This window comes from Delphinus delphis, chromosome 1 (assembly GCF_949987515.2).
Source record: "Delphinus delphis chromosome 1, mDelDel1.2, whole genome shotgun sequence".
NCBI lineage: Eukaryota > Metazoa > Chordata > Mammalia > Artiodactyla > Delphinidae > Delphinus > Delphinus delphis.
Genome location: NC_082683.1, coordinates 21890668 through 21899342, shown reverse-complemented (window position 1 = coordinate 21899342; position 8675 = coordinate 21890668).

Here is an 8675-nt window from a genome sequence, read left to right as displayed (position 1 = left end):
AACTTTTTAAAAGGAATGGCAAAATAGGTCCATCAAAGATGTTCAAGTAGGAGAATTACATATACAAGGCTATGTTTGAGGAGATGACTTAACCCCTGTTTGATGTGATTAGAACAATGGGAAGACAATTTGGTTTTCTTTCTTATGTAATTTGCTGATTTTTCACATTTTAAAAACTAAAAATAAAGGTGGTGTGATGAATTGGGTGATTGGGATTGACATGTATACACTGATGTGTATAAAATTGAACCTGCTGTATAAAAAATAAATAAAATAAAATTCAAAAATTAAAAAAAGCTAAAAAAAGAAAAAAGAGTTGCTGTATTACTCAGCCATAAAAAAACAATGAAATAATGCCATTATTCAGCAACATGGATGGACCTAGAGATTATCACACTAAGTGAACACAGTCAGAGAAAGACAAATACCATATGATATCACTTATATGCGGAATCTAAAATATGACGCAAATGAACTTATCTACGAAACAGAAACAGACCCTCAGACATAGAGAACAGACTTGTGGTTGCCAAGGGGGAGGTGGGAGCGAGAGGGATGGACTGGGAGTTTGGGGTTAACAGATGCAAACTATTATATATAGAATGGATAAACAACAAGGTCCTGGGACTTCTTTGGTGGCGCAGTGGTTAGGAATCTGCCTGCCAATGCAAGGCACAAGGGTTGGAGCCCTGGTCCGAGAAGATCCCACATGCCGCGGGGCAACTAAGCCCGTGCGTCACAACTACTGAGCCTGCGCTCCAGAGCCCGCGAGCCACAACTACTGAGCCCGCGTGCCACGACTACTGAAGCCCGCACGCCTAGAGCCCGTGCTCTGCAACAAGAGAAGCCACCACAATGAGAAGCCCACGTACCGCAAGGAAGAGTAGCCCCCCTCTACAAGGAAGAGTAGGTCCCGCTCGCTGCAACTAGAGAAAGCCCGCGAGTAGCAACGAAGACCCAACGCAGCCATAAATAAATAAATAAATAAATAAATAAATAAATAAATAAACTTATGGGGAAAAAAGAGGTCTTACTGTATAGCACAGGGAACTATATTCAATATCCTGTGATAAACCGTAAAGGAAAAGAATATGAAAAAGAATGTATACATACATATAGGTATTTATGTATAACTGAATCACTTTGCTGTACAGCAGAAATTAACACAATGTTTTACATCAACTATACTTCAATAAAATAAATATACAAAAGTAAAAAATAAAAAAAAAGTTGCTGCCAGTTATGTGGTCATCCCTCCTCTGAGCCCCAATGTCCTGGGAACACCACTTTTTGCCTTTTGTCCTCCTAATTGAGAGGTTGTAACTTCTTTCTACAGTTTTTAGTCTCTGGGTAACCTCAGCATCTTTCTTTTTTCACCTTTATTCTCTTTTAGGATATAACTATGTATCTAATTCCCTGTACTAAATCTTATTTTATTTTATTTATTTATTTACCTATTTATTTATTTGGCTGTGCTGGGTGTCAGTTGCGGCATGCGGGATCTTTAGTTGTGGCATGCAGGATCATTTAGTTGCGGCATGTGGGATCTAGTTCCCCGATCAGGGATAGAACCTGGACCCCCTGCATTGGGAGCACGGAGTCTTAGCCACTGGACCACCAGGGAAGTCCCTTAAATCTTTTTTTTCCCTCTAACTGTGTGGCCTCTCCCGTTGCGTAGCACAGGCTCCGGACGCGCAGGCCCAGCAGCCATGGCTCACGGGCCCAGCCACTCCGCGGCATGTGGAATCTTCCCAGACAGGGGCACGAACCCATGTCCCCTGCAACGGCAGGCGGACTCTCAACCACTGCGCCACCAGGGAAGCCCATTATTTTTTTAAAAAAGGAGTTGCTGTAATTTAGCCCAACAAAATGGGCCAGGTATTGTTTCATCATTAACTGTCTTAAATTTAGAGCAGACACTTCTCCTGATGATTTACTCTTTCTTTGATATAATGATTTTCTTCTTATTCAACAAGAAGAGACCCTGAAACAAAACTTTATCATTTCCCTCATTTCTTCCTTTTTAAAAAAATAAATTTATTTATTTATTTTTATTTTTGGCTGTGTTGGGTCTTTGTTGCTCCACGTGGGCTTTCTCTAGTTGCAGTGAGTGGGGGCTACTCTTCGCTGTAGTGTGCGGGCTTCTCGTTGCGGTGGCTTCTTTTTTCTGCAGAGCACGAGCTCCAGGCATGCGAGCTTCAGTAGTTGTGGCACCCGGGCTCAGTAGTTGTGGCTCATGGGCTTAGTTGCTCTGCGACATGTGGATCTTCCCAGACCACGGCTCAAAGCCGTGTCCCCTGAATTGGCAGGCAGATTCTTACCACTGCACAACCAGGGAAGTCCAATTCTTTTTTTAAAAATGTCTTTTCTTTAAAAATACTTAAACTAAATTTAAAATATTGCCTTACATGTAAGCCATCATCTCTCAAGAAGCAATCAAATTATCCACGTACCTCTTGTAACTTTGTAGGTATAGTTTTTTTGTTTTTTTGTTTTTTGTTTTTTGTTTTGCTGTACGCGGGCCTCTCCCATTGTGGCCTCTCCCGTTGCGGAGCACAGGCTCCGGACGCGCAGGCTCAGCGGCCATGGTTCATGGGCCCAGCCGCTCCGCGGCATGTGGGATCTTCCCGGACCGGGGCACGAACCCGTGTCCCCTGCATCGGCAGGCGGACTCTCAACAACTGCGTCACCAGGGAAGCCCTATTACTAATTCTTTTCTCCAGTTAGTTATTGTCAAATTATCTAATGACTACTATATTCATTAGCAAATGCCTAGAATGAAATATTGTCCTAAGCCTAGTGAAGTAATACATTTTGTTGCATTTATGTTTTTGTTCTAATTTTTGAATGCAAAACTTCGTGATTTACTAATAAAGAAATGAGTGATTAAGAACAACAACGACAAACTAACCTGTAGTGACAGAAAGCAGAGGGTAGGTGTCTGGGCGACACAAGATAGGGGATTGGGGGACTCACTGCAAAGCACCACAAGGGAATTTGATTTGGGTGGCAGTTACGTAGGTGTATACTTTTGTCAGAACTCATGGAACTGTGTGCATTTAGAAAGTATGCATTTTATTGCATGCAACTTATACTTTAATGAGTTTTATTTGAAAGGAAAAATAGAACAGGGTAAAGAAATGCACATTAGAGGAGAATACCAACCTCGAAGGGAAGAAAGTAAAACCCAGAGAGCCTGGAGGGTCCTGCTTTTGTTGGTCTATGACTTTGGCTCTGAGCTTTGTTTCCCCCAAATCTTCCCCAAATCTTACCTATCTTTAAGACCTAGCTGAAATGCTGCCACTTCTAGGAAAGTTCCCTGGCTTCCCCAGCCCACAGTGATTTATCTTTGAAGTCAATATTGATTCTGCATATTAAAACAAAAATCCTCTGTAAACGAGTACAGTGCTTTCAGTTTAAATGCTTTCAGCCCACTATTTCAGCTGATTCTCACCTTAACCACCAGTCAGGGCAAGGATTATTCTACCCATTTTAGAGTTGGGAAGACTAAGGCTTAGGAAGGGAAGTAACTCACCTAAATATTACAGCCTCCAATTCCTAGGCCTCCAATGCTCCTTCCCCATTGGAGGGGTGGGTAGAAAGAGCACGGGTCAAAGAGTCTAGAACTCCTGCTAATTTGCTTGGCAGATTCCTGGGCAATATTAATATTGCTAGACCTCAGCTTCCATGGCTGTAAAATGGGTGAAATCCCTGCCTGCCTATGTCCCAGGGTTGTGGTTAGGATTGCCAAAAACAGTCCCTGGTTGGTGAATAAGTGATCAATAGTATTTAATGCAACCAACACACATAAATTGAGCACTTAACTCTAACACGATGGCAGACAGTGGGGGTACAACAGCAACAAGGAGACAGGCAAGAAGCAATAAAGATTATGAAAGGTGCTGAAGAGAAAAGGGGTGGAATTAGGTTGAGAAACAGGGATCAGGTCAGAACTCTGACGAGATGTTATGGAGGGTGAGGATTGAAGGTTTAGAAAGAGCTAGCCCCCACACAGGCCTGGGAGAGGAGCAGTCTAGGTAGTGGGAATTCTATATTATCTTGCATTTCACAACTCCCGTTTCACATATGAGGAAATTGAGGCTATTCATCTGAAATAATAACATTGACCCAATCCCTGTCTTCCGTTGAAGGGCGGAAGTAAATTAACTAAACAGGTACTCTATGAACATTTTCTCATTTGATCTTGACACTAATAATTTTTGATGGTAATGTTCCCATTTTATAGATGAGGAAATTAAAGAAAGTTATCAAAGGTCATATAGGTACTTGGTTCTGTTTACTTACGCTCTGCCTCATTCCAGATGGACTTGCACTCAGATTTGAGCCTTGTCTGACTCGTTCCAAAGTCCAAGTTCTCTCCCCGACACCAGATTGACGCTAAGAGTCTGAGAGCTGGCTACGGAACAGACAACTAGCCAGAGCAGAGGCTGAGTCCAAAACACGGGGAGGCTGTTATTTCTGTAGCACCGTTGCCCATATCCAGCACTAGACCAGGCCTCCTGGTGGATACGAACATATATTTCACACCTATTTTATTTATTCAGCCCCTACCACATGCCAGGTCCTGCTCTGGGCTCTGGAGATAAAGCAGTGAACATGCTAGACAAAAATCCTCTGCCTTCTTGGGGCTTGCAGTCGAGTGGGGAGATGAGTGAGCCCCACAATGGTTATAATATTAGACATAAAAAACGCCTTCCTAAAACAGAGGCGCTAGGTAAGCTTAGGTCAAAGGAGGAAGATGTATACTCAGGGTGGAGTTGGGGAACCAGAGAAACATTTTTGGTTGAGGGGATTTTTTTCTTTTTTAATAAATTTCTTTCTTTCTTTCTTTTTGGCTGCATTGGGTCTTCATTGCTGCGTGCAGGCTTTCTCTAGTTGCGGAGAGTGGGAGCCACTCCCTGCCATGGTGCGAGGGCCTCGCACCACGGTGGCCTCTCAGTGTGGGGTGGGGGCCTCAGCAGTTGTGGCACGCAGGCTCAGTAGTTATGGCTCACGGGCTCAGTAGTTGTGGCTCGCGGGCTCTAGAGCGCAGGCTCAGTAGCCATGGCACACAGGCCCAGCCACCCCATGGCACGTGGGATCCTCCCTGACCAGGGCTCCAACTGTGTTGCCTGCATTGGCAGGCGGATTCCCAACCACTACACCACCAGGGAAGTCCGGTTGAGGGGATTTTTAGTCTCCATTCCATCATGTCCATCTGTAAAAGGGAGACAATACTAGGCTCTATAAGGCTGTTGTGAAGATGAAATGATGTCATGCTTGTGAATTACTTAGTGGAGGACCTGGCATGTAGGCAGTTCTAAATTAGTCTTACTACTTTCTTCACTCCTTCTTCTAATAAACGCTATCTATTGCCTTAGTTTGGGCCGCTATAACAAAAATATCTTAGACTGAGTGGCATAAACAACATTTATTTCTCACAGTTCTGGAGGCTGGGAAGTCCAAGATCAAGGTACCAGCCAGTTGGGTACCTGATGAGAGCCCTCATCCTCGTTGTGTCCTCACATAGTGGAGTGAAAGTGAGAGAGAAAACAAGCTCTCTCCTGTCTCTTCTTAAAAGGGCACTAATCCCATCATGAGGGGTACACACTCATTACCTAATTACCTCCCAAAGGCCCCATCTTCAAATAACATCACACTGAGGATTAGGATTTCAACATATGAATTTGAGAAGGACATGAACATTCAGTCCACAACATCTGTTTTGTAATAAATAAAATCTCCTTTGAAGACTTCCCATTGCTAATAGGATAAAGTCCAGAATTCTTAATATGCCAGATCTGCCCTAGGCTTTCTTCTTACCTCACCCTTCCTCATATTCTCTCTGCTCCCTCTGCCCTGCCAGGCTGCCTTCCTGCTTCGAATTTTCTCCCATGCTGTTTCCTCTGCCAGAAATCTTTTTTGCTCTGCACGCCTTTCTCCCCTCCCATCCTTGCCCGGTCCTCTCTCATCCTTCATGTCCGAGGTATTTCTCTGGGAACGGTTCCTCTGCCGCACGCTCTCATGGCTTCCTGTGCTGTTTTCTCCCCTGTCCAGGACTCATCACAAGTATTTGTATGATGTTTGTCTTTAACACTGGATTTTAAAGTCCATGAGGGCCAGGACTGTATCTGTCTTATTCATTGCTGAACTGCCGGCATCCGGCAGTGTCTGTGACAAAGTAAACACTTGATAATTTTGGCATGAGCCAAGAAAAGGGGTTCCTCCCTGGAATGTGAGTTTACAAACTCGGAATTGGGGCAGAAGCTCAAGGCTTCCCTGAAGAGGAACCAACATTGAGGTCAGAGGTGATTCAGACAGGAGGGGAAAGAAATTCTGCTATAACCAGCTGAGACATGGTTTTTCTCAGAACCATGACACGGGCTGACTTAAGAGAAGGTAAAGCATTCAGGCAGTGAGTGTACTTAACCTTCTCCCCAGAGATGGCAAGTGACTTGCCCAAGGTCTCCAGCCATGGGAGTGGCGATGGGAGTGAGGACCTTTTCTGGCCTTTTCAGCATTGCAGCTGTCGCCTCCAACCTCAGGAAGAGAAAGTTGTGACCGGAAGTTGTAGGCCTCTGACACAGGGTGGTGACAAACTATGATGAGGACCTGAAGGTTCAGGCTTGTGAGACCACAACAAGAAATTTCTCCTCTCGGGTCTTTATTTTCACCTAAGACATAAGAGTGTCTTAGGATCCTTGGTGAGCAGACTCAGATGGAAATTTGCATATGGGAGGTTTAGTGGGGATCAGTATCATAGGACAGTGAGAAGCAGGACTGGGCAGAAGTTGGGCTGCAATGCAGCTGCAACATTGGCCTCAGCTGATCATGAAGGGAGCAGTACAGCTGGGACAATCCTTGAGTTGTTTTGAATGGAAGCAAAGGGGTCAGGTCTTTGCATACTCCTCTCCCATCAACGAGTCACTGGAGGCGGACCAGAGTGCCTGGAGGGGCATAACCGTGAGCTTGGCTGCTCCCTTCAACTGGGCAGTTCCCAGAGAGCCACTCAGCTGAGATCCTTCAGCAACCAACACTCCCAGTGGAGTGGGGGTGTGGGAAGGAATGCGTGCTACAGTCTGGGTTGCACACGACAGAATCTGTTACAGAGGAATGTAGATTAGCAGTTTTCTAACTGTTCCATGGAGGCTTCAGGTTCCAAGAAGGTGCTTCAGTGGGTGGGAAACTGCTCTTCTTCGATGTGTTTTAGTTTCTGCAGAAGCCCAACGTATTTCTTTGGAAGAAAAGCCTCTGATGATGCTACATTGTAAATACTCTGACAGCACCTCACGTCTCTCCTTTGAGGTGCTGATCACAATTACAATTGCAATAATTAGTTGTATAATGATCTAATGTCTGACTCCTTTACTAGATAATAAATCCCAAGAAGGCAGGAGCCATGCCTGTCATGTTCACTGTTCTGTATTCAGGGCATTTACATATTAGGAGCACAACATCTGGTGTTAAATGGAAGAATGACCTTGGCATCAGAACAGCAGGGAAGCTGTTGAAGTTGCACATTTCTGAGCTCTACTCCTAAACACGGGTCCTCTAGGAGATTCTAAAGCACAAAAAATTTGTGAGCAACTTCTCCGTTCCACTTGTCCTAGGGCTCTGGTGAATGTTCGAAACCTGATGGAGGAGACTCACTCACCCAGCTCCTGTTTCTACCCACTCTCAGCAGCCCTCAATCCAAGCATGGCTTCAAATGTCAAACCAACCAAGAATCAAGTCACCAGAAACTTCTACTAACTCCAACCTGGGTAGACATGCCCAGGTCCTGGATTGCAGGTTGCAGAAGTCTAAAACAGATTCACTGGATCCAAACTGGAGCCAAGAGTTTTCAATTCCACATGCAAATCAGCTTGAACATGATTTTTAGAAATACAGACTGAGGGCATAGGGAGTTTGGGGACAAGAGTAATGCTCTGGATGGGACTTCCCTGGCAGTCCAGCAGTTAAGACTCTGTGCTTCCACTGCAGGGGGCATGGGTTCAATCCCTGGTTGGAGAACTAAGATCCCGCATTCTGTGCGGCATGTCCAAAAAAAAAAAAAGAGTAATGCTCTGGAGTCAGACTAACAAGGATTCAAATTCTATCTCACTTTCATGATGTTGGGCAGATGTCTGAATACCGAATGGCTCACTAGTTCAAGGTACCTGAACTGTGCGAGGTGCTTTTCATGCATTATTTAATCCACACAACTCTCCTGTGACCCTAAGTATTAATTCTGTTGCATAGATAAGGAAATTGAGGAAGGAGAATTGAAGTAACTTGCTTACGGTCAAACATTAAATGTCAAAGTTGGAATTTGAACCTGGGTCTGTCTGTTATGTTAGTGTTCCCTAGACTCTCACTTGAGGTTCCTTTTCCACATCTGTAAAATGGGACCAACACGCTTTTCTCACAGGGTTGCTGTGAAGATGGAGAGATTACTTTTGAAAACATCTGGCAACAGTCACTCAATGATGCTACCTGGAAAAGAAAATGTTTTGCCCTCGTTTTTATTTTTGGCAAACTTGAGACACAGTGAAATTAATCAACCCTCCCCCTCCCAGGGATAATAAATGACTAAGTCAGGACCAGAATCTAAGGGGAAGGGTACAGGAGAGTCAATCAGGGGAGGCTTCCTGGAGGAGACCCAGTTTTCATTTTATGATGGCAGTACTTAGAGG